The sequence below is a fragment of the Zalophus californianus genome, chromosome 3 (assembly GCF_009762305.2).
Source record: "Zalophus californianus isolate mZalCal1 chromosome 3, mZalCal1.pri.v2, whole genome shotgun sequence".
NCBI lineage: Eukaryota > Metazoa > Chordata > Mammalia > Carnivora > Otariidae > Zalophus > Zalophus californianus.
This window is the reverse complement of record NC_045597.1, coordinates 120,155,891-120,182,871: the sequence shown is the minus strand read 5'-3', so window position 1 is coordinate 120,182,871 and position 26,981 is coordinate 120,155,891. Positions and strand designations below refer to the sequence as shown.

Sequence of the window (26,981 nt, the reverse complement as noted above, 5' to 3'; positions counted from 1 at the left end):
AGTGCCATTACTTTTTAGTATGTGAACATGAATAAACTCTCTAACTCCATCTGTTTTGGGTTATTCATCAATAAATGTGCATAACACCTAGTTTACAGGGTTGGATGTTATAAATGCACCTTGCATGATACCTGACACTTGTCACAGTGGGTGAAGTAAATCCAAGCTGTTATTATCTGATGAGAAATTCAGCAGAAAATTTATCATGAGAATATGGTAGAATATGGTTTCTCCTTCATTCTTACTCATTTGCCCACTTCACATTACAATAATGTGAAATATTTGCCAGGCAATTGGGAAACAGAATTTTTGCAAATAGGGACAATGAAGGAAAATTAAGAAGTCTGTGTGACTGAAAAGCAAAGTAAGTGACATAGTATCAGAAATACCTGTACAGTAAATTCCCTTGATTAGATTTTTATTTAAAACTGGCACTTTCAGGGCACCTGGGTGGCTCAGTCAGCTAAGCACCTGCTTCAGCTCAGGTCATGATCCCGGGGTCCTGGGATTGAGCCACATATTGGGCTCCCTGCTCCGCGGGGAACCTGCTCTCTCTCTGCCCCACCCCCTTCTTGTGTTCACTCACTCTCTCTCAAAGAAAGAAATAAAATCTTTAAAAATTTTTTTAAAAACTGGCATTTTCAGTTAAGTTGAAAATCTACAACTTTATAACTATTTCCTTAGAGATATCTCATAAGCCTGTCCCCCAGGATTCAATGTTTACTAATCTTTCATGCCACACACTGTGCTGTGCTATTTCTCATGTATTATCTTTCATGTGTCTGAAAAACTACCCTTTGGAGTAGGTATTATTTTTGCTATTTTTTTCTTTTTTTTAAGAGTTATTTATTATTTTAGAGACAGTGTGAGAGCATGAGCATGGGGGAGGTGGGAGGGGCAGAGAGAGAGTGTGAGAGCCTGAGCATGGGGGAGGGGGTAGTGGCGGGGCAGAGGGGGAGAGAGTATGAGCCTGAGCATGGGGAAGGAGGGAGGGGCAGGGCAGAGGGAGAGAGAGTGTGAGTGTGGGGGATGGGGGAGGGGCAGAGAGAGACTGTGAAAGCATGAGTGTGGGGGGCGTGGGGCAGAGGGAGAGGTAGAGAGAATCTCAAGCAGGCTCCCTGCTGACGGGGGAGCCAGAAGCAGAGTTTGATCTCAGGATCCTGAGATCATGATCTGAGCTGAAATGAAGAGTCAGATGCTTAACCAACTGAGCCATCCAAGTGCCCCTATTTTTACTATTTTATAACAAAAACCAATGCTCAAAAAATAAAATGTCTTGAGAAAAATCATAGCTAATAAAATTCTAGGATTCCAAATTTTGAAACAGCCCCTCAGAACACTGAAATCTTTCTTAAAAATATAAAAGCTTTTTAAAAATAAGCTTGAATACCTTAATATAGAAGGCATTTTAATACTAATTAGATACTATCACAACTTAGATTTTGTAACCTTTCGTGTGCTCTTTTTAATTTTTTTCTTCTGCTCAAAAATAGTACTTAAAGTAGCACAATTTTCTGTAGCAAGAACACCATTATTATTCACGTACAATGTAATCAACATTATTTACTCATTTTTTATTACCCTCCGGCTCAAATTCAGTATTAATCTTGACTACATTTCATTTCCATACTACAACGTATCTTTATTTTTATAGACGCTTGTTAATGAGATGGTCTAGTTAACTTTTCATTCTGATTTCAAATCCATGACAGAGAAAACAATGTCAGCATACCCCCATGTTTACATATGTATTTTAATAGCCAGGATTTAAATCCTAGGTTTCTGGAGTTATGATTAGAGAGATACATAATTTAGTTCAAGACTAAAGGATAAAATCATGATTAAGAATATGTAATCTAGAGGGCGCCTGGGGGGCTCAGTTGGTTAAGCGACTGCCTTCGGCTCAGGTCATGATCCTGGAGTCCCGGGATCGAGTCCCGCATCGGGCTCCCCGCTCAGCAGGGAGTCTGCTTCTCCCTCTGACCCTCTTCCCTCTCGTGCTCTCTCTCATTCTCTCTCTCTCAAATATATAAAATCTTTAAAAAAAAAAAAGAATATGTAATCTAGATTTTCTTAGTCCTTCTCTGAAGCTATTTGCTCAAAAATACCATGTAGATATACAGCTGCAAAAACTGGCAATATTAACTAAAACTATATTTGAGATGACAGAACCAAGTCACAGCAGGGACCAGAAGACCAAACAGCCACAACTCTGCTTAGGGTCCCTCACCCAAGGCCCACTGAATCAAGCCTCCCCATATTACGACTCCTCTTTTGTTCCCACCAGCACTATGTTTTTTGAAGATTTTATTTATTTATTTGAAAGGGAGAGAGAAAGAAGAGCGAGTGTGCACCAGTTGGGGTGGGGGACAGAGGGAGAAAGAGAAGCAGACTCCTCGCTGAGCAGGGAGTCCGACGTGGGGCTTGATTCTAGGATCCTGAGATCATGACTTGATGAAGGCAGATGCTTAACGACTGAGGCACCCAGGCGCCCCCCAGCAGCACTTTCTATATCACTGTAAACAACTGAGAGACAAGAAGGCTAGAGAGAGAGGAGCTGTTGCCAACAAACAAACAAATCTTTAAAACCCTGGAAACATCACATAATGGGTAAATCGGTAGCAGGTTCTTTCATCAAAGACACACTTAAGCAGCTATACATTATTCCTGACTGAACTACAGTCAGAATAAAATAGCCAGAACTGGAGAAAATCCCAAAGCATCAGCATATTGATATAAACTACATTAATACATACTAAGAAAATGAGGATTAAAAAACAAAGAAAATGGGGCTAAGGCTATTTTTTTTTTTTTTGGTTCTGTTGTAATTCTAGGTGTAACACAAAAGGGGAGCCTGGAAAACCTGAGGGGGGTAAACACAATTCCTTCCCGATACCCAAAGCTAACAACTGATATATGTGTTCTTTTTTAGAGTTGAATAAACAGAAACAAATAAATACAAACCCTGGGATCTGTAAATAATTATAAGTAAAATGAAGAATCAATTTGCTAACACGTATCATTCTTACTATTTGTCAAACATTCTTTTGAATATTTAACAGGTTTTTCTCATTTAATCCTAACAATAACCCTCTACAGTCAGATGACACTTTATTTCCATTTTTTAGATCAGAAAAATAAAGCCAAGTAACTTACAAAATTAAGGTAAGCGATTTGCCTGGGGTCCTGCAGCAGACCTGAGTGAATAAAAGTGAAATTTAACTCAGGCATCTGGCTCCAGAGGACACAGGTTTAATACTCTCTTTATCTTCCACATCAGTGGCTTTAAAAAAAAAAAGGAAGTGAGAATGTCTAAGATTCTAAAACACTTAGTGGGCACCTCATCCAAGTCAGGGGGGAGCCAGATAGGCAGCAGGGTTCTGGAGGCAGGAATGTCATGGGAGCTTGTTCCTCTGAGAGGAAGAATCCCACCAAGTGTCCTGCTTTCACACAGCCACCTTCCAATTAGGCTTTTATATTTTCTACTTAAAACAGAATCTAAACAACAAGTAAAACCTGCCTCTAAAGGGGCTATGGAAAAGCACAACAGTAAAAAATTATTTTAAAAATAGGATTCAAAACACATTTTTTTATTGGTTTCAAAGATTTTATTTGTTTATTTGACAGACAGACACAGCGAGTGAGGGAACACAAGCAGGGGGAGTGGGAGAGGGAGAAGCAGGCTTCCCGCCGAGCAGGGAGCCCGATGCGGGGCTCGATCCCAGGACCCCGGGATCATGACCTGAGCCGAAGTCAGATGTTTAACAACTGAGCCACCCAGGAGCCCCCAAAACACATTTTTGAAAATAATTATTTGATATCATCAAAGAGTGTCAAGCTCTATGAAACAAGACAATGGGCCAGAAGGAGAAGACAACCTAGAATGAACAAGATATTATAAAGAAGTCGGCAGAAAGAAGGAAAAAAAATGCAAAATATCCTAGACACTGATGCTCAATTAAAAATCATTTTGAAAGCAGTAAAAAGCAGAATTAAAAACTGAAAATTACTAATGGAGAGGAAAAACATATGAAGTACTCTGAAAAGAAAACCAAAAAAACTCACTGAAAGAAAAGTTACAAAAGTTGACAGATGTGAGGGAAAAGAATGGAGAGCAAACCTATACATTCATCCCCATTCCTTCATTCAGCAAATATTTCTTTTTCCTAGGACTGTTCAAACCCCAAAACTTCTTGCTTCCAAAAATCACGTCCAAAACAGAAAAGAAAAGAAAAGAATAAAGGGGTGCTTGGGTGGCTCAGTCATTTAAGTGTCCAACTCTTGATTTCAGCTCAGGTCAAGATCTCAAGCCCCACAATCAGGCTCCATGCTTAAGCAGGGGAGCGCACTGAAGATTCTCTCTCTCCCCTCTCCCATCCACAGCTCAGGCACTCCCTCTCACTCTCAAATAAATAAATAAATAAAATCTGTTTAAAAAAATAAAATCATGTCCATATTTTTATAGAATTCATAAATTAAGAGAAGCTGACCTTTCACACTTATTTGTTTGAATTGTGATGAAATTCCAAGAGTTCCCTTAGAAAGGACTAGAAAAAAACTAAGCTATATTCAAAGATATGAACTGTAAACTCTCCTGAGCTGGGGGCAGAGAGGACCTAAAGCTCTAGATCAAAACAAGTCACCGAAGACCAGACAAATGTAACACAAAGGAGCCAACATGTACATATTTTCTTGACTTCTTTTTTGGAGTTTCGAGAGTAATGAAAACAAACTTTTTACTGTAGAATCCAGCTATATGCACTGCTAGTCCTCTTGCCTCTTTCAAGACCAGGCACAAATGTCACCTTTTCATTGACTCGGTCCTGACAATCCTATTTCAAATTACAACCCACTCCCAACTTAATCCCACTCTTCAGTTTTTATTTATCCTTAGCACTTAGCACATGTTAATATGTCATATAATTTCTCATATGTTATGTCTAGAACATAAGCCCATTGAGGAATTGAACATTTTTGTGTGCTTTATTGATAAATCCCTAGTGAACAGTGCCTGACACATATTAGATATTGTTAGTTTTATTAAGGAATGAAGTGCCCAGGAAGGAGACAGAGGGCAGGCTACATACACAGAAAAAATATCAGGCCTCAAGTGCCTACACTTGGGAGAAAAACCAGAGGGTGATTTGAATGGCAGACTGGGGTCAAATCATGAAGAAGGGCGTTTTATTCTAAGAAATTTGGAGATAGTTCTAGAGACAATGGGATTTATTTATTTATTTATGTATTTATTTATATTTTAATTTTATTTTATTACGTTATGTTAATCACCATAGATTACATTATCAGTTTTTGATGTAGTGTTCCATGGTTCATTGTTTGTGCATAACACCCAGTGCTCCATTCAGTACGTGCCCTCTTTAATACCCATCACCAGGCTAACCCATCCCCCCACCTCCCTCCCCTCTAGAACCCACAGTTTGTTTCTCAGAGTCCATAGTCTCTCATGGTTCATCTCCCCCTCCGATTTCCCCCCCTTCATTTTTCCCTTCCTACTATCTTTTTTTTTTTAAATATAATGTATTATTTGTTTCAGAGGTGCAGGTCTGTGATCCATCAGTCTTACACCATTCACAGCACTCACCATAGCACATACCCTCCCCAGTGTCTATCACCCAGCCACCCCATCCCTCCCACCCCCACCACTCCAGCAACCCTCAGTTTGTTTCCTGAGATTAAGAATTACTCATATCAGTGAGGTCATATGATACATGTCTTTCTCTGATTGACCTATTTTGCTTAGCGTAATACCCTCTCGTTCTATCCATGTCGTTGCAAATGGCAAGATTTCTTTTTTTTTGATGGCTGCATAATATTCCAGTGTGTGTGTGCGTGTGTGTGTACCACATCTTCTTCATCCATTTATCTGTTGATGGACATCTGGGCTCTTTCCACAGTGTGGCTATTGTGGACATTGCAGCTATAAACATTGGGGTGCACGTACCCCTGCGGATCACTACATTTGTATCTTTGGGGTAAACACCCAGTAGTGCAATTGCTGGGTCATACAGTAGTTCTATTTTCAACTTTTTGAGGAAACTCCATACTGTTTTCCAGAGTGGTTGCACCAACTTGCATTTCCACCAACAGTGTAGGAGGGTTCCCCTTTCTCCACATCCTCGCCAACATCTGTCGTTTCCTGACTTGTTAATTTTAGCCATTCTGACGGGTGTGAGGTGGTATCTTCTTGAGGTTTTGATTTGGATTTCCCTGATGCCGAGCAATGTGGAGCACTTTTTCATGTGTCAAACTCAACACCCAAAGAACAAATAATCCAATCAAGAAATGGGCAGAAGACATGAACAGACATTTTTCCAAAGACAACATCCAAATGGCCAAGAGACAATGGCATTTAGATTTTGAGCTGTCCTAGGTAAAAGAAGTGCTGGTGTTTGAATCCAATGGACAGAGACTTAGAAACATCTGAGACTTGAGTAGACGACTGGCTTCTCCATCCCTCTTCACTTTCCCTGCCCAACTACCACAAATTCATAGAACCATACACAGCGTCCTCAAATACTCACCATCATACATACTCAGTCCTGCTTCTCCCTACTCTAACGCATGCACACCCACAACACCCACAGCCTGTTCCTCAGCCACAGCATCTTGCTCACCACATACCAAATGCAAGATACATGGTTAAACTTCAAAGGTTTCTAGACAAAAGTTTAGTACTTTAAATACGTCACCTCTTCCCAGATATATGTGAAAGTCACTGCAATCTTAATCAAAATCTCAACAAGTTTTTTGTTATTTTTTTTTTCTGAGTAGATCTTGTCAAGTTGATTCTAAAGTCCATCTGGAAGAAAAATTGTTCAAGAACAGCCAAGATATTTCTGAAAAAAAGTAGAATAAGGGAGGACCAGATTTCCTGACATTAAAGCATACAAAAGGTTGCAGTAATTAAGATAGCGTGGTTTCAGTGCAGGAATACCTCAATGAACGAGAATAGTGTCTGTGGCTACCGGAACCTGAGATTTAGGATAAATGAACTATATGACATTTGGGGCAACTTCACTTAGTGTTAAAAACAATAGAGGCAACCTAAATGTTCAACTTAAGAATGGTTAAATAAATCATCATATATTCCATAAAATATGGTATCTAGGGGAGAATGCCAACAATATAACTTTCAGGAAAACAGAGAGAAAGATATAGTACGTGTGTGTGTAAAGGTATATTTTATATACCTATACGTGTATGTATATACAATATAAAATATGTTTCTATTTTTATAAAATAATACTAAAAAGAGGAACAACAAAACAAAATATGTTTGCCTGTATGCATGGACATGGCTAAAAACATCAGAGAACACATTAAAACTGAATGATGCGGGGCGCCTGAGTGGCTCAGTTGGTTAAGCGACTGCCTTCAGCTCAGGTCACGATCCTGGAGTCTTGGGATCGAGTCCCACATCGGGCTCCCTGCTCGGCGGAGAGTCTGCTTCTCCCTCTGACCCTCCCCACTCTCATGCTCTCTCTCTCTCTCTCATTTTCTCTAATAAATAAAATCTTTAAAAAAAAACTGAATGATGAGGTTTGGGAAGGGGAGATTTTTCACTTTCTGTTTTAGAGTTTTATATTATTGGAAATATCAAATAAGGAACATATTATGTATTATATCTTTTGTAATTAAATGTATATCTGTGCATGTATCATGTATCAAATTTCAGGCTTTTAAAAAATATCTATTATCTAATTTATTTTACATCAACTTTGTGAAACACAACCATACATTAATATTCAATTTTACAAACGAGAAAAGAAGTAAAATGAGATGCTCCATAAGATGAGATTGGAATGCTTATACACTGGAAAAGTGACAACCCCCTTTGTATGCCAAGCAGCTAGAACATTAAGTGATGCATTATATGTCTTAGTAAATGCTCAGTGACATGAATAAGAGATAGACTGTTTCTAAAAGCCAGGATTGTGAACACCCAGACTGAGACTCTTCCTTCTCCCACTCCCTGAACAGGTTAAACCCCTTGCTAGACACTACTGAATGGCAACATGCCACAGAATTTTGGTCAGCAATGCTACCACTCAATGGGCTCAAAAATGGGTCTAAAAGATAGAAAGGACTCAGCCAGCTATAGCCACAGATTCTGAAGCAAGAACTTTTAAAAAGACTTTTCTGCTAAAAAAAAAAAAAAAGACTTTTCTGCTTTTAAAAGAATAGTTGACACAATTGAATTTATGGTCCCTCCTAATAAATATATTCTGCAACTCCTAAATAACCTTCCAAATTTAAAGTAATAAACAACAGTAAAACTGACAATCATTTGGTAACCTAGGTAACCTACTTTAAATGGTGCCTGCATAAAACCATTCAACTCTCTAATACAGTATCTTTTTTCATAATTATTATCACAAAGAAAACTTTAAAACATGATTTGAATACAGTGACTCAAAAATTGATGAGCAACAGAGACTTCTGTATTAGCTTTTCAAATGTTGAATGCTATGTCTGTGTTTGATAGAAAAACATAACCCAGGAGCTTCAACTGAGTTAATAGCCAAAGGGTGTCACTTCATTGAACAAGGTAGTTAGTATTCAAAAAACACAAAACAAATAATTATATCAATATATATCAGTGAAATCTCTAAGAGAAAATGAAAAAGGCAGGTAATGGGAATACTTAAACATTGTCTAGACAACATAATTGGAAAAACTGCATTTTTTACTTTTGTAAGAGGACATTATGTGGGATCTTTTCTTAAAGATTTATTTATTTATTTATTTATTTATTTATTTATTTGAGAGAGAAAGCATGAGCAAGGGGAGGGGCAGAGGGGGAGAGAGAGAAAATCTCCAGCAGATTCCCCACTGAGCAGAGGATCCCCACGCAGGGCTCCATCCCATGACCCCAAGATCATGGCTGTAGCCGAAATCAAGAACCAGATGCTCAACTGACGGAGCCACCCAAGCGCCCCTCTGCCAGATTGTTTAAACCCACAGAAATCCACAGGAGTTCTAGTGAGTGCCTATTTTACTTGGCATCTTTTCTTTTCTGAATGTATCCCTCGAGTGGCATTCCTAGAATGAATGCTTCTGTTGTAGATCCTGTACCTTAAAGATAGACTTTGATTTCTTCAGATAACCTCACAGGATTATGTAATTTAGCATTCCACCACAACCTTTGTTTAGCACCACAACTCAGTTGCTGCTTAATCCAACACCCATGTTATGCAGGCAATAGCAGGAGAGACACCAATGAAAGAGAGCTGCAATTTAGTAAAGAATAACAATGGTCCCAGGTTTCGTGAATTGGTCTGCAAGGATATTCCAAAGGACACCCTTCTCTTAGAGTTTGAGTTACTGTCATTCATACTCCAGTGGGGAAATCCAATTCCTCACAATCCAATTTCTCAGGTAGAAATCTAATTCTCTAAGTCTTCTCCTACTCTGTAATGATGCCTTGGGCTCCACACCAATTTAATAGGGAGAATAAAAAGGAAAGCACCTCACAAAGCAATGCAAAACTAAAACTATTCTTTAAGACCCCAGAAAGGCCTACTTTTCAAGTGTATATTAGACAAAAGTACTGTTCATAATTTATTTCATTTAGAAATAAGGCAGCAAATCAAAATGAAACATTTAAAAAAAATTTTTAGCTCATTAGGTATTCTTAATGAGCTAAAAGACTTGAAGATTTTTAAATAGGGAAAAAGTTATGTATGAATATAGTAAAAAGATGAGTTTTAGCATTGAAATTTTCTAAAACATTTATAAAAATTAATAACTATTATTACAATAGTGAGATAGCCAAAGGGAATTAATTTTAACAAATGATTGTCCACTAAATGAGAAGCACTATATACATATACATATAAATGCATATAGATATACACTCACATATATGTGTAAGTATACAAATATGTATATATACATGAATACATATATAATATACATATTATAGGCAGTAAAATATAACTTCAGCACTTTTGCAGAGGCAATTTTACTTGATTTTTGTTTTTCTAGGTGACAGATTATAGATTTGTGATCTCCAATTTTATAAAACTCATTTTTCTTTAAAATTGTGGAAAATACGTCATTAATGTACACTAAGCCCATCTAAAGGAGAAATGAGAAAGTCAACATAATAGGCTTCCTTAGGCATAGAACATAAGAAAAAAATAGCAAAACTGAAAGAGGCTCTGCACAGATGAAACCAGCATATCTACTTTTTAATACTGTAAATCTGAATATAATCTACTAAAGATTCATGATGTCAACCAAAGTTATTTACTGAAGAGCACTGATTTGTGACAATGGACATGTTACAGTTCAACAATTCATACTCATTTGCTAAATTTAAAATACAAGCCTCACAGAGAAGATAAAAGGAAATTATGGTTGATTGTCCAAAAGTGTAGCTTTAATCAGATTATTCCAAGATACCTGCAAATGTTACTAAGCAACTAGCCTTTCTTGATGAAGCTTCCTTAATGTCCTGTATAACATTTCTATCTTAGAATTACAGATCTGTGTTCCTTACTATGAGTTTCCTGAGGGCCACAACATTGTTTTTTTTCCTTTTTTGGAAGATTTTATTATTTATTTATTTATTTATTTATTTATTTATTTATCTGAAAGAGAGAGAGAAAGACTAGGCAGAGGGAGAGGGACAAGCAGACTTCATGCTGAGCACAGAGCCTGACACAGGGCTCGATCTTAACCACCCTGAGATCACGATCTGAGCAAAATCAAGACTCGGACACTTAACCGACTGAGCCACCCAGGCACTCCCACTGTTTTATACCCATTTTTATATCTCATTACACAGTGACTGGCATATAGTTTGGGTATTAGAAAAGAAAGCAATACATTGTAATTGTTCTTTGATAAGGAAAGTACTAGGCAATGTTTGTGGATGTTCGATATGTCATCATTCACTTATACTTACTAGAATACCTACTATGTGCTGAGCACTGTGCACATTCTATGTGGACCGAACGGGGAGCTAAATTACCTTTGATTGAAAAGGATGAGGAGTCAGATGACTCATTTATTATACAACAACATTTAGTGCTTCACATAAGTTGAAATATTCATCAAAAGTAATGATCACACTTGTTCATAAATTAGATTCATTATGACTTTGAGGGCAAGATGCCATTTGGCAGGTTAATCCCCTTTGCTGGGGAAACGAAAGGAGAATTTAGCTGTTAGTGCTCTTCTAGATATATTTATTCCTGGATCTCTTTCTCTCCTCCACTCAGTCATACCGCAACATATTGCATACTGCTTTAACTTGGAACAAGCACCAACTTCAAAATTCAATTTGGAAAACCTTAAAAATAGACTGAACATATCATGACAAATCAAACATTTTGAAATAACACTGTTGGCAAGGTGGCTTTTACTTAAAATTGAAAATGTTAACATTTTGCAAGAAGGTGAATTATTTTTCTTGGCAGATATGTTTTAAAGAACATAGAAAGAAAAATACTGAATAAGAACAAAAGTTTCTAAAGTAAAATCAGTTCTCTTAAAGGAAATAAAAACATCAAAGAGAAATGACAACAAAATATATATTATTTCCTATCTGACAAAAGCAACACTATCTGAACAAAAGCTTCCTACCAATAAAGCAACAGAAGTTCTTACTCAATAGCCCAATATATAAAATTACAGAATATATTCATCCAAGGCTTCCAGTTCTATTTGAAATGTCAGCTTTTAATTCAGTAAAACAAAACTTTCTTCATAGATTGGCTCTGAGGAGTTTCTAGACTCCTCCACCTTATACTCCTGAAAGTGAATGCATGAAGCCCTGACTATAGCAAGGCATTTGCTTGGGGGGGGGGGGTGCGTGTAGGGGGGGGGCGGGGGGGAAGAATTACCATAATGTTTGGGCTCAGAATCAGCAAGATGAGTGTCTAGAGGCATTAAATCCTAGCATCTACATTCAATCCATAGTCATTTTTCTTTTGGTACTTTTCACTCATTTACTCATTCAGCCAACAAGTATTTGTGAACTGCCAGGCCCCCTGGGTCAGTTGCTGACTTTACAGACATATGTACTGAAGGTTAGTCAGCAATCCGTGAAAATCTCAATCCCAGCCCTATGTGTGTGTGTGTGTGTGTGTGGTGTGTATTTAAAAGAACTATCCAGTAGCTAATACAAGACAAACATAAAATTTGGGAAGCTTATATAATGCTCTCATTCAGAACATGTCTGTTCATAGTTTTTAAACCCACAGATACCGCTTTATGAAATCACTTTAGAAAAATTCATATGTGTAAGGAATATAAAACAGGATTAAGGACCATGGAGTCATAGTAAAGTGATTTAATCACATCTTTCTGAATTTTTGTGGTGTGGTATAGTTCTGGAAATCATATTTTTAAAGAGGACGTTAAAAGGCAGGACACCGCAACACTGCGGTCAGATATACGCCTGCATTTCCCGCGTTCACCATCAACTGACAATCAGGTGTCTACAAGGCACAATTCTGACAGTTTATGCAGTTGCCTTGATTACTCAAAAACGGTTCAGTGTCTTCAGTGGATATTTTCCAGTGAGCAAAAAGTAGATTAAAGGTATTGGACTTCCTCAAAGAGAAAGAAAATACAGTGCAAACTCACCAATATAAGTCTTATGACGCTAACTTGCAGTTTTCGTTAACTCACTGATTTTCCCGGGAACTTGAAGTGTTTTCCTTTCAAGTGCCATGATATAAACCCTTAGAAGCTACACTTGATTCTGAGGGAAAAAAATACCTTGAATCAGCCTGGTGTTTAAATCTATTCTGTTCCCTTAAAACTGACCATTTTAAGAAGCACTTCCCAGTGCTCTATTTAGTACAACTCCAGGTTTTCATTTCAAATAAAACTGTTTTATTTTTATCTCCCTTCTGAAGATTTATGGTAGGGGTTTATGGTAAAGATTTCCTTTACCTCATTCCTACTTCTATGATCTTTATTTATAATCATAAAAGTTTATTTTGTTCGGGAGACAGTTTTCCATTTGAGTGGGTTGAAGTGTGTTTGAAAGCATGATGAATTAAGTTAATATTTTTAAGTAGGATAATCATGTCTCTAAAAACCACACGAACACCTAAAAGAGAAATAAATAAACAAGGACAACCATTCTGTGAGGCCGCAGATCTCTGCTTTTGGCCTTGGCTATGATCAAAATTAAGGATGATTCTCCAGGTCGACACAATCACTTATAAATGATTCCCTGATTTAGACAAAGTCTGCAATGCTCCTAATAGAATTTTTTTGGAATTTTACACTACTTAAATAAGTGTGATTATGGGAAGGAGATCTAGAAGCAGGAAAATCCATACTGAAATGCATACATGAACTAATAAGTTAGCCTGTCACAGCTTTATGGATTCTCACAGAAAACATAGGATTCCTGGATCAGGGACATGGAAACTTGATTCTCATAGCAAAAGCAGAAACAGATGTCATCAGCATAGTGGTGCTGGTTCCCTGAGCCCCCAGTGCCATAGGATAACCCAGAGATCTACACGGAGGCTGCAAGTGCAATAGGTTGTGCCACCAGAGAGGAACCCTGAGTTTAGGGAATCTGCTACTTTTACAGCAAGCAGTAAGCGAGCCTCTGTTCTGTTCAGAGGGAGACCAATAACACAGGATGCATTCCTGAGATGCATTTCCTCACCTTTCAGAGTCACCTGCTGTACAAACAATCCCAAGAGGGGCATAGGTAAAGGAATGAGTTGGCACTCTCTGCAAAACCCATAAAAGCACAAGTGGACCATGGTGGACTGTCTTGCCACAGTTCTGAAAAATATTTTGTATGTAACCCAAAGTTGGGAAGTCCCATGCTCCTAACTAGAAACATAAAAGCAGTTAAAAACAAACCGTCCACTTCTACTTCTGCTTTGCCCTCTGAAGAAGCTGGATAAGGATGGGGCCTTTATCTGCTTTTCAGACCAATGTAAGCTCAGGACTTAATAGGGACCTGGGCCCATAATAGGGGTTTAACATGTTTTTCTTGAATGAATAAATGAATTCTGCTTGCCAGTGAACTTGTCCCATTCTATTAGACACCCTGCTGATGGATCACATGGATCTCGTATATTTGCTGCTTTGCTGTCCTTTGCTGTAAAAAAAAAAAAAAAAAATGTGGCTTGTTCCTGTAAACTAACACTAAAGGCTTTCTAGTCTCTGCTCCCAGACCCTCGCTCTAATTCTCCTGCCCTTTATCTACCCCGGAGCTTTTACATCACTAGCCTGGTCTTGTTCTCCACAGCTGTGCATCCTTACCTCCCACTCTACTGGTTCTGACACCCATCCATACTGCTGAAAAGGGCAGATTGTCTGGTCAAAATCTAGTTTCAAAACCTGTCTTAGTCATCCGCTAGCTGCAGGAGCTATGTCATGCACTGCAATCTCTCTTGGAATCACATTCTTTAAAATGGTAACAATAATAGAATCCACTTCATGAGAATCAAATGAGGTAAAGCATGTGTAACCAGTCTGCAGAGTAGGCTGGACTCAGAAGGATTCGACAAAGAATAAAACACTTATTTTTTTTAACATTATAGGCTTCTAAAATTCACTTTGGAGCACCATTTCTTCTCTTCCCTGGACAAAATCTGGAGCATAACCTTGAGATTTTTTACAACTTTCAGAAATTAATTAACAAACATCTTATGCTATGTATTTTAAGCTACAAAATTTTTATTTCAACCAGTTAAAACTAACATACTACCCTCACTGAGGCACAACCAACCAATTCCAAAGGCCAAGCGTGGGGACAAGACTTACGGGTTGCTTTTTTCATTTGTTTGTTTGTGTGTTTGTTTGTTTTTCATTATGCTTCTACTTTAAGCCCCAGTTCTTTGTCTGAGCCTCTACCTCTAAACGTCTTCTGGCTCTCACTCTCCAGATTGTAGGAAAAGAGGAGAAATGTGAGGATAAAATCAAAGTCTATTTAACTAAGGCTGTTGAAATCCAAATACTAGTAATCTCTACAGGGATACTTTTCTGGGTTATTCAAAGACCTCCCTCTCTTCTCACTGGGTCCTCCCACTATCCACTCCTCAGCAGAAGGGGCAAAACCCCTTTGGCCAGACTCCTCAGGACTCTCCCTCAACTCCTGCTGTATATTCCCTATAGCTTCTTTCAGCTAGAATCACCTCAGCCATTGGAGGTGCATGGATTTGAAAACATATGCCTTCCCACTGAGAACACATCCAAAAAAAAATCCCAAGATCTTGATCATCAATAAAAAGGAAACACTCTTACAGCTTACAATAATCTTTATAAACCTGTTTGATTTCTTTGAGGGGAGAAGCAACTTTCTTCAAAGCACTTGAACCCCACAACAAAACTGCAGTGAGAAAGGAAAGACAAGCAAAATAGTTAAACATTAACGTATCTGTCATCTAACAAACTGAGGGTTCTAGAGGGGAGAGGGTTGGGGGAGATGGATTAGCCTGGTGATGGGTATTAAAGAGGGCACATACTGAATGGAGCACTGGGTGTTATACGCAAACAATGAATCATGGAACACTACATCAAAAACTAATGATGTAGTGTATGGTGATTAACATAACATAATAAAATAAAAAAAAAATCCAAAAGAAAGAAGATAGTAGGAAGGGAAAAATGAAGGGGGGAAATCGGAGGGGGAGACGAACCATGAGAGACTGTGGACTCTGAGAAACAAACTGAGGGTTCTAGAGGGGAGGGGGTGAGGGATGGGTTAGCCTGGTGATCGGTATTAAGGGGGGCACGTATTGAATGGCGCACAGCAAACAATGAATCATGAAACACTACATCAAAAACTAATGATGTAATATATGGTGATTAACATAACCTAATAAAATAAAAAATAAATAAATAAAATGTATCTATCATCATACTCACTAGTCATTCTTTGGGAAGCCTCAGAGTAATTTGAGAGTGTCAGATTCAGGACAAGTATGTAAGAGGAGTAATGAAAGCAAGTGTAGGAGATAACTGAAGTTCATGCAACAGTATAATTAGGGAATCATTAAAAGTGTCAGAAGAGGGTTCAAGTTATGTTTGGCATCTGCTGCTCTATTTCCCTAGCAATTTGGTTGTCAAAGTAAGACTTACTAAATTTAAGGTTTGTTCTACACATGACTGTCTCACCTGTGATGGCAAAACACAAACTCTAGGATATCTTTTCAGTTCTCTGTATTACTTTGAACAATTTGGTCAAGATGTCTTAAAAGTTGTGCTATGTTTGAAATTCTGTTAAAACAGTATCTGTTATCTATCTGTCATGAGAGGGAACAAAGATCTGCCCCCCAAATGAGAGTAGTATTTATGATACATATCAGATCAGTGGCCTTCCCCTTTTCCTACATATAAAAAAACAGCTGCTTGTTATGGATCAGACTTGATGGAACCTGATTTCTATGAATTCTCAAACATCATAAAGTATTATTAATAATATTCTTATTAGAGAACACTGATCACATTAAAGTTCATTTTATATTACTTTATTTTGCTCCAAATGCTCTCTGTTGCAAATCTCTATTCTCTTCCTCACAACTTCTTTAAACTTTCTTCTTCTACCTACCTATTTATCTCCGAATAGCCAAAGCCTTTCTTATTTGGGCACTTCAGCATCAGTGTTACACATTTCCCCATAGAATGTCAACACAGATTTTAGATTCTCGATAATAATCTAAAATACCTGGGTGAAAATACACATCTATAGAGTTGAGGACAGAGGATAAAGGAAATTAATTTCTCTATATATCTTTTGTGGATATCTCTTTATCTTGCCAGGACGAGTTTATGTTAAAATAAACTAATAATATCTAACATTTGAAAGGTGCCTCGTATATGCTAAGGCACTTTCGACTGTATTATCTCAGTAATCAGAGTGGACGTCAACACCATTCTGTGAAGTATATTAGAAGCGTAACATGTAGAGTTAGTATTTTTCAAAGAAAATAACCCTCGTTTCTGAGCTCCCTTGGCCCTGCTAGTTCCTTATAAAGCCTCCCATAAAGCAAACTCATACAATTCAGATTCCTTGGTGTTTTCTTTGCATAAAAGCCCCATGATATTCCAAAACACAAAGTAAATTCAAAGAGATAGTGGTTTAATTTCCCTGGGGGCACAGTCTTCATTTTAAGCCTAGCCTGATTACTATGAGGCCCTAGATACATAACTGCTGGGTTTGTTGGTTAGAAGGAAATCTAATACTCAAAGATCCTTGTGCTTTCTCTTATTGCAATATTATACAGCTAAGAAAAATATCAGCCACCAAATCTCTGAGTCCTCAGCAAATTAAGGATTATGGAATTAATATAACACAGGATAACCAATAATAGCAAAACTTAACACTCATATCAAAAAGTTATTGACCACCTGGTAAAGGTTTCTCACCCCCTAAAACTGCACTTCAGAGTGAAAATCACAAATAAGTCTGAATCAAGAGCAGATTACATAAGTTTGTTCAGAACTCTCATATCCACATCAAGACAAATTTAGGGTAACTTTTTTTTCTCCAGTACATCCTTATTTTTCATGCAACACGTTACCTCATTTCTTGAAAATCAGCTGTCAAATACATTTGACTAGTAGTTCTCATACTTGAGTTGAAAAACATTTCAAACTCAAATAGTGATATTTCTTCATTCATCTTAAAAACTATAGTAATATTAATTGTAGGAAACATAAATATATTTGAAATCAAGATTTTAAAAATAGGAAGAATGGATGACTTATGCAAGCCACATGTCTACAATAAATATTACTAGCTATTTTAAATTTTTCCATCAACATTTATTTAAGACTAGTTTTGCTAGCAGACAAGCAGCTGTGGGTATCAAAGGAACAGAGAAAATGACAAAACATCCACTTAGGCTCAAGAAAACTCTATCCAGTAAGTTTGCTTCCTCTGCAAATTGGGAAAAGACTGCCATATTTCTCAGTTCTTGCAGTACAGCACCTGAACTCAGAGTTGAGAATACCAGCAACCTATGGTATACACGAGGACCACTTGCTCAGTTCATAAGCTTACATTTAAGCAGCCCTTTACTATCAAAAAGCAATGGTATAGAATTATATGAAATAATTTTTACTGTTTTCTTTATTACATTTCAATAGTTCTACTTTGCCAGGTGCACATTTTGGATAAACTATATTTATGTAGATGACATTTACTTTATAATATGGTAAAGACTACAGATACATGATATGTGTGTGTTTCTTCTTACTCTCTCTGATTGGCCTCCTTTTCTGTATCTTATATATTGGTCATCTTCAAGGCTTTGCCCAAGCACCTCTCATCTAGCTTTTCATGCATTTTGTAGCAATATCAGCCACTCCATTTCTTAAATTTCCAAACTGTAGAAATGGGTGTGGATGAATGTCTAGGTATCTTCCTGAGCACTCTTCCCTCCACTCAAGGAGTTTTGGGCCAGTTAACACTAGTGTATGTTGGATTATATTACAAAGAAGGGTAATATTATTGTCAAAAAGTATTGAATCTCATTTAGTTGGAAAGTACCAGAGAATGATAGTTAGAATACTTGAAATGATTAGCAAAGGATGGACAGCTTTTCAAAAGGCAAAGATGAAAGATTTTGTGTTCCACTTAGAGGGAAAATCATAGGGAAAAAACATCATGAATGCAGAAGGACAAAGGGTAGGTTTAAGGAACCTGAAAAGCACAGGCTGAACAGCGGGTATGGTACCCAACACTATCTACATCTAAATCCACCCAGATATCGCTTTTCCATCTATTTATTACTGCTTGTTATGAGAATTGGATTGGGAAGTTTGAGAAAACAGGAAGAATCACAGGGGTAAATAAACAACTCTGTCATGCTTGGAGCAGTCACATTCCTATGTGGCTCCTTGCTCACTAGGGTTTCCAAGAGGCCCCCAGTGGTTATTGTGGTGGGAGGGAAGTGGAAAAGGAGGGAAGAGTACACAGGGTTTACCCAATCATTGGGGCAGAGAAGCTCCATAAAGATATGTTGAAATTCTATTGAAGTTCTTATTCAAAAAGAAGGTGAAAGGGCAAAAAAAGAAAAAATATATACACTTAAAATCAATTTCTTAGAAAGAATACTAGGAGAAAAAGCCATTGGCACATGAATGAATGAAACATCAATGAGAGGAAGACAAGGTCATGTCAGTAATACCTAATGTTATAGAAACACAGGGAAAATGAAATGGAACCTTAATTCCAAAACAGAAGAAAAAACATCGTGTTCTTTCATTTTCTAATTATAAAAATAAATCTTTTTCCCTTTTTTTTAAGATTTTATTTATTTATTTATTTATTTATTTATTTATTTATTTATTTGGCAGAGAGAGAGAGAGAGAGAGAGAGAGAGTACAAGTAGGGGGAGCAGCAGAGGGAGAGGGAGAAGCAGGTTCCCCACTGAGCAGGCAGCCTGATGCGGGGCTCGATCCCAGGGTCCTGGGATCATGACCTGAGCTGAAGTCATACGCTTAACCTGGCTGAGCCACCCAGACGCCCCTAAAAAGAAATCTTTTTCATCTCAATTTACTTTTGAGCTTTTTTTTCAACTGGCACACATTCTTTCTAGTGGCAAAAACAAAACAAAACAAAAAAACACTTAGTAGAAGATTCCAACTAAAAAAGCCAACCAATATCATTCATTAACAGCAGGTCCCCACTTGATAACTCAAGATTCCTCTAAATTGTATAGTAAACTACATTTGAAAACAACAAAATAATATTTTCTGGTGTATATTTGCAAACATACTGTTAAATCTTTTGCTTCCCCTCTAACATGGACATTATCCTCTGATATATTCTGGCTACTTCACTCTGGGTTTGCTCTTCAATTACAAACACTAAAATTCATAATTCAGCTTTTGGAAAATGCTATATTAAACAAAGGAGTATATATACTGCCTTGTTTTCTTTTTCAGTTGACTAAAATGAAGTTATTTTTATGATGATACCTTTATTACAGCAATCCTGATGTTATCAGAAAATATTTTGATTTGTTTTGTTTTGGCCAGAGTAAAGTAATAAATAATAACAAAGTCTTATGTAGGTATGTGTATGAATATATATTTCTATTTATTTATTATTTATATTAAGACTCCTCTCTCTCTTTCTCCATATATACGTATATATGTATAGATATATGCATCTCAATGGTGCAAAATACAGTAGCCTCAAGTACTAAGAAACAATTGGACTGCAAGTAACCTGGGGATGACATTCCATTCCTCATGCAAACTATGTCCAATAACCAATTGCTAATTATATAGCTTTGGTGGATAACACCATTCATCTTGAAAAACATTCCTAAGGTCCAATTTCTAATTCCCAGAAATTAGTGAAATATTTATAAACTTGAGTAATTTTTTTTCAGGGAATGTTTGGTCTTCGATATCTGCTATGTTCCCACAGGTCTTTGAAGGGAAATTTTTTATAACTTTCTCCCTTTGTTTCTCAAAGTGACAGTATAAACATTTCATCAAAAATTAATTGAACACTGAAAGGAACACTGAATTTTCTAACTGGTGATTATTTCAGTTGTAAATATATGGAGTCAAAAGTCCATTTCAAAAGTTTCTATCAGATTTGGAACTCTTTAAAATAGCTTTGGTCTGATTATAGCATAATCAATCCATTACCTTAGGGAATAACCTTCATATCACAATAGGCAATCCTAAATTTCAAGATTGAGGCATTAAAAAGAGATGAATGACATCTGGTCCAGTTGGTCCAGACATTTAGTCACTGGTCTTCAATTCCTTTGCTTCAAATATAACTGTTATAGCCTAAACTGTGTTCTCTCATAACTGTTACATTGAAGCCTTAAGCCCCACTACCTCAGGATGTGGCTGTCTATGGATATAGGGACTCTAAATAAGTAAGTTAAAATGAGGCTATTAGGGTGGGCCTTAATCCAATCTGACTGATGTTTTTATATGAAGAGGGAATTTGAACACACAGAGAGACACGAGGGATGAGCCCAGACCAGGGAAATCCTTTGTGAGGACACAGTGAGAAAGGAGTTATCTGCAAGCCAAAGAGAAAGACCTCCAAATAAACTAAACATGCCAACACCTTGATCTTGGAGTTCTAGTCTCCAGAACTGCTAGAAAATTAAAAAAAATAATTTCCTGTTGCTTAAGCTACCCAGTCAGTGATATTTTGTTATGGTAGCCCTAGCAAACTAATAAATGATTTCACCACACATTGTCACCATTCATATGAAAGAAAATTGACATTTTCTTTAGTCATCATAAGTTCTCTATGAGAGAAAGGTTGATAGCTGCAACATTTGGAGTAATATTTCACTTCCATAATGTTGCCCTGTCTTACCTTCTATTTAGCATATTTAGATCAGTGTCCAGTAAAGCTCTCCTCCTCCTCTTCTTCTTCCTCCTCATTATCACCACCATCAACCCAACAACACCAAAATCTAACTAGAATGTTGTAGGCACTATTCTAAATGCTTTATATATGAAACCATTTAATTCTCATGATTCTACAATTACTGTACTCATTTTATCAACTGGGAAACAGACCTAGAGAGGTAGGTAAGTTGGCCAAAGACAGAGAGCTAGGATAGAAATCCAAGCAACCCAATCACAGATCGTTCCTTGACCACTACTTTATAGGGTTTAAAAACACCTTTCTGCCATTTAGAAAGTGAAACTCTCTTCCATTTTGGCTCAGTTACTCTCCTTGGATAACCTGAATCTTTTTTTCAAGTCTTGTCTACTTTTTACACAAAGACTTTTCTCTTTTATATAATTTCAATAGCTCTTTGGCTGAGATAGACAAATAAGCTAAAGCTAAATTTTGTCCAGTTTAGAAAGGGTCATAAATAATATTTCTGTGATACAGGATAACTTTTAAGTATTCAACATTGTTTGAAAATCCGTGGTAACTCTACCAATTGGAAAACCAAATTTACCCTTGCCACAATTATTGATATATCATTAAAGCACTACCTTAAAATATAAATCGGGTATATTATAAACCTCAAATTTTATCTCCCAACAGGAAAAAAATTTAAATTAGATTTTTCTTTAAAGCTTATTAAATGAAAAGAGTAGCAAACTCTTCCATCATACATTTATAAATCAATGTTAAATTTCATTATGATATGTGTTTGAGAAATTTTTTTCTGACATCTAATCCAATCAAATAACAGTAATCCAAATACATTCTAAGGTTGCAGCACACGTAGAATTTAAAGAGGGCATTTAAAAAAAGACATTGTAGGGGTGCCTGGGTGGCTCAGTCGTTAAGCATCTGCCTTCAGCTGGGCTCATGATCCCAGGGTCCTGGGATGGAGCCCCGCATCAGGCTCCCTGCTCGGCGGGAAGCCTGCTTCTCCCTCTCCCACTCCCTCTGCTTCTGTTCCCTCTCTCACTGTGTCTCTCTCTATCAAATAAATAAATAAAATCTTAAAAAAAAATGTACAAACACGGGGGCGCCTGGGTGGCTCAGATGTTTAAGCGTCTGCCTTCAGCTCAGGTCCTGATCCCGGGGTCCTGGGATCGAGCACCACATTGGGCTCCCTGCTCAGTGGGGAGCCTGCTTCTCCCTCTCCCTCTGCCTCTCTCCCTGATCATGCTCCTCTCTCTCTGTATCTGTGTGTCTCAAATGAATAAATAAAATCTTAAAAAAAATAAAAATAAAAAAAGACCTTGTAATGGAAATAGCTATCATTGAGTTTCTTGTATGGAAAAGAAACACTGTCTCTTGTAGTTCAGAAATGTAGAGTAAAGGTTACTTGAGCTGAAATCTGACTCTACCACTTTGTAGCTGTGAGATCTTGGGCAAGTTCTTTAGCCTCCTGCTAAAGCCTCAGTCTTCTCTTCTGTGTGTATAATCGTAATGCGTACCTCGGAGTTTTTATGAGGATTTAAGCAGTTAATATTTATAAGTCACTTAAAACTATAATTTGGCCACAGTATCTTCTACATATGTCTTTTAATTCTGTAGTTAACCCAAGATGTTAGTGGTAGCAGAAACACCTGTAGTAAGGAACCATTTCCTTACTATGGTCATGAGGAAACCACATCGCCAACGTTTCCTTGTCTCTGTATCATTCCAAGAGAAACAAAGAATCCAAAAAACAAGGGCTAGATCCTTGAACATTACTAAAACTCATATAAAAATATCTGAATCATGAAAAATGCACCAAGGGATGCAAATAAAAAACTTTAAACATCCTTGACTATTCCAACACTTAAAATCCAAGCTACTTTTTGTTGCTCCAATGTCACCTCTGGATGTTTCTTCACCAAAAACATACTAACAGTACTCTTTCATGATTTAAGTGCAGAGCTCTTTATTCAAAGGAATTATGAAATTATGTCTTAAGCAATGTAATTTTAATCCTTATTCTCCTTTTGTATCTTTACATACCCTGATCAATGGAGAAAGTAAACAAAATAAGGATGGAATTCTCTGTGCTTTGATCTGAGTAAAACACTACAAAGAAACTGTATCTCTCAGCCAGATCTTTTCACTGAGGCAGACTGCAAGGAAAGGCTTTATTAGTTCCCATGCATGTTACCAGACAGGCAGCTGGGGACATACTTTTACTAGTAGTTATTTTATCATGTCAGTCTGCCTCCATTTTCTGATTTATAAATCGTATGCTGGAGGTAAAAGTGTGTATCTGTGTGTGTGTGTGCACATACTTTGTCAGAAAATGAATATGTACATATGTATGATGTATGTGTGTTTCATAACAGTTCAAAATATATGTTTCAGTCATTTTTAATCACATGTGAAGTAAATAATTATAGCTAGCATTTATTTAACACTTACTATGAGCCAGTCACTGTTCTGAATACCTTCATTATATTAACTTATTTAATCCTTTTGACGTGCGAATGAGATAAGCAATATTGCTATCCCCATTCTACACATAAGGAAGGATAAGGAACTTGCCCAGAATGGAAAAGTTGGGCAGGCAGGAGAACCACATGTAACCATATGCTGATTCTGCAGTTCTTCTCTAAGCACTGCCAGTACTTCTTTAAACTACCTCATCAAATAACGCTTCCTAATAACCACGATGTGCATGAGCAAAATGAAGCTCCTAAACAACCACAAATTAAATGATACTTTAATTTCACTGACAGGCCAAATAATTACAAGAAGAGTTGAAAATGCACTGAGAATTATATACCCACTTCAGAACATTTCTCAGCACTCAAAGCCACTGAACATTCTGTCCAGGAGGACATACTGTTTCAGCACTCACCAGTTCGTCTGACCCAATTCAACACTGAACCAAAGCAACTTTATTCATTTAAGGTTTACTGAGTGCCTAAGTAGAAGTAGGCATAGTAAAGAAATAAAAAGTCACAGATGTACCCAACATTTACATCATCAGTCTCTGTGTGGATTAAATATAGCAATAGTATAAATTATCAAACAGTTCAGGCAAGTAAGAATTAACCAAATATTGATGTTTTTCCCTTTAAGATCCATTTTTATCTTACTATATCATCAGTAGCCAAGAAGCAAGCCAATTAAAAGCCAAGATCTTGCATGCTTTTGAATTCTCCTATCATTTCAGTAATTAAAATGCACATTACTTAAGTACAAATTTCTAAACAGACCCTCATGGCTAATTTTTGCATCTATACTTTTGTTTCATTGGGTGCTGCTTCTTTTTTCCTTTTTAGACTGTTTCTTCTACTAGCAAAAGACTAAAATTCAAAGGTAAAACTTCTTTGGAAAGGTTGTATATGATGTTTTAGTACTAATGTATTACTTGTGATCTTAATGTAAATAATTGAGCACGGATGATAAAAAAAAAGTTAGTCTTAAGGCTCATCTTATGTTCCAGCGATGAGTTAATTTCTTAGTGCTACTTTAACAAATTATCACAAATTTAGTGTTTCAAACAAATTTATTATCTCACAGTTTTATAAATCAGAAATCTGAAATGGGTCTCTCTGGGCTAAAGTCAGTATGTTGGCTCGGCTGCAGTCCCTACTGGAGCCTCTAGGGCAGGCTCCATATCCTGGCTTTTTCTTCTTCTAATGACTACCTTAATATTTGGCTCATGGCCCAATTCCATCTTCAAAGCAGGCAATAGCCAGTTGAGTGTTTCTCACATCTCATTACTCTGACACTGACTCTTTTACTTTTCTTTCCCTTCCACATTTAAGGACCTCTCTGGTCACATCAGGCCCACCCAGATAACTCAGGATACTCTCCCTAATTTAAAATCAGCTCATTACCAACATCATCTCATCCACCACTTTAATTCCCCTTTGCCATGTGGTATAACATAATCAGTGGTTCTGGGAGTCATATGTGAATATCTTTTGGCGGACCATACCCTGACTACTGCAAGAAGCCATTCTTTCTTTGATATTTAGAAATCATTCCTATCAGTCTTTCTTTAAAAGCAAGAAGAAAGACTGAGAGAGAGTTTCTAAATTGATATGTATCATATACTTCTATGACATATGCATAATATGTAATATATGTACAAAACAAGGACATCATAACCACAAACTTCCTGAGAGAAGTTCCTCTTCATCATTTAACTCCAATATTTCTTCATAACTAAATTCTTCCCTGGCCTTTCCAAAGTGGGATATTTCTTCCTCTGTATTCCCTTAAATAAAATGATACATTTACTACTCTACTAGTGAGTTTATCAGATTACTCTTGAATAAGTATTCTCCCATCTCTTTCTCTCTCACACAGGGACACACACACACACACGCACACACACATGCGCACACACACACACACATGCATGCACACGCACACACACACACACCCTTCTCTCCTCTCCTCTCTGCTACTGTCTCTTTTCCCTCCTGTCTGCCTGGGATTTAATCCCTTTGAGGGCAAGGGCTATACAGTTGCCATTTTTCAATCTGTTCAACGTGTAACATTCTTATAGGTGGCACTTAAATATTTGTGAAATACAAGTTATTCTTTTATTATACTATTTATTATTATATAATGTTATACATGTATATTATGTATAATTCTTATCATATTGTTATTATTAGTATTTAGTTACCCTAGCATAAGAAAACTGACTTTTCCTCACAGGACAATAGTGCTGAGGCATATTTTGAAACCCATAGAAAATAAAATTCCCATACTTCATCATAATCCTAACTAGAAGACTACACGAAGAGTCAAACTATTTGGGAGTCTGACTCTGGGAGCTAACTTGGGAGATTTCCTAACCAGTGCATTATTCAACTATCACACTAAGAACTGGCTTGATAAGTTACCAAGTATTTAAGCCCATTGGGTTGGTAGTGGGAGCTCCCATGTTAGAGAAGCAAGTATCTTCAACAACTTCAGGTTTCTAGGCATCACCCGGAGTGCTCTCTTCTTATCAATGACTCTGTACAAGGTTCACAGACACTGATTCCAGGATAGAGATAAGTAACTTCAAACTGACATACTTAAACATCTCAAATCATTCTGAATTCAATCAATCTCCAAATTAGACAATGTGATGACTAGTCAACATACTGTGGTTTCCTCTGTACCACATAAAAGTAAAATAAACTACTAATAGATTAGTAATAAGTTTTCTTTCATTTTTGAAGAGGTAATTCTGTTTTATTTGATGTCTATTACGTTTGTATGGAATTTACACACATTTAATCCTTATAGCAGCTTAATGAGAGGCACACTAGTATCTCTATTTTATAGGAAGAAACTGAAGTTTAGGGTGTTACACCAGCCCCTTGTTACTAAGGTCACAAAGCGTTAGCCCCCTCCAATGACTAAGCACATGCACTTAAACAGTAACCTTTTCTACTTCCCATGAACCTGAACAAATTAAGTGATAACACCTCTTTCTGACATCAGAAAAGGAAGAGAAGGGAGAGTATACCCAATCTCAACTATATAGTCTCCAAAAGAGGCCTATGCATACATACTATGATGATTAAATAAATCAATAACAATCAAATAAAACAATCTCAGTTCCTAAAGCTATTATATCATTTACATGTTTACATACTTAACT

At 37.0% G+C, this 26,981-nt stretch overlaps 1 protein-coding gene across 4 annotated transcripts in view; it reads right to left on the bottom strand.

Moving 5' to 3' along the window:
* The window catches only part of KCNJ3 (potassium inwardly rectifying channel subfamily J member 3), a 154,433-nt gene that overhangs the window by 47,290 nt on the left and 80,162 nt on the right, over positions 1-26,981 (bottom strand). The window lies entirely within an intron of this gene.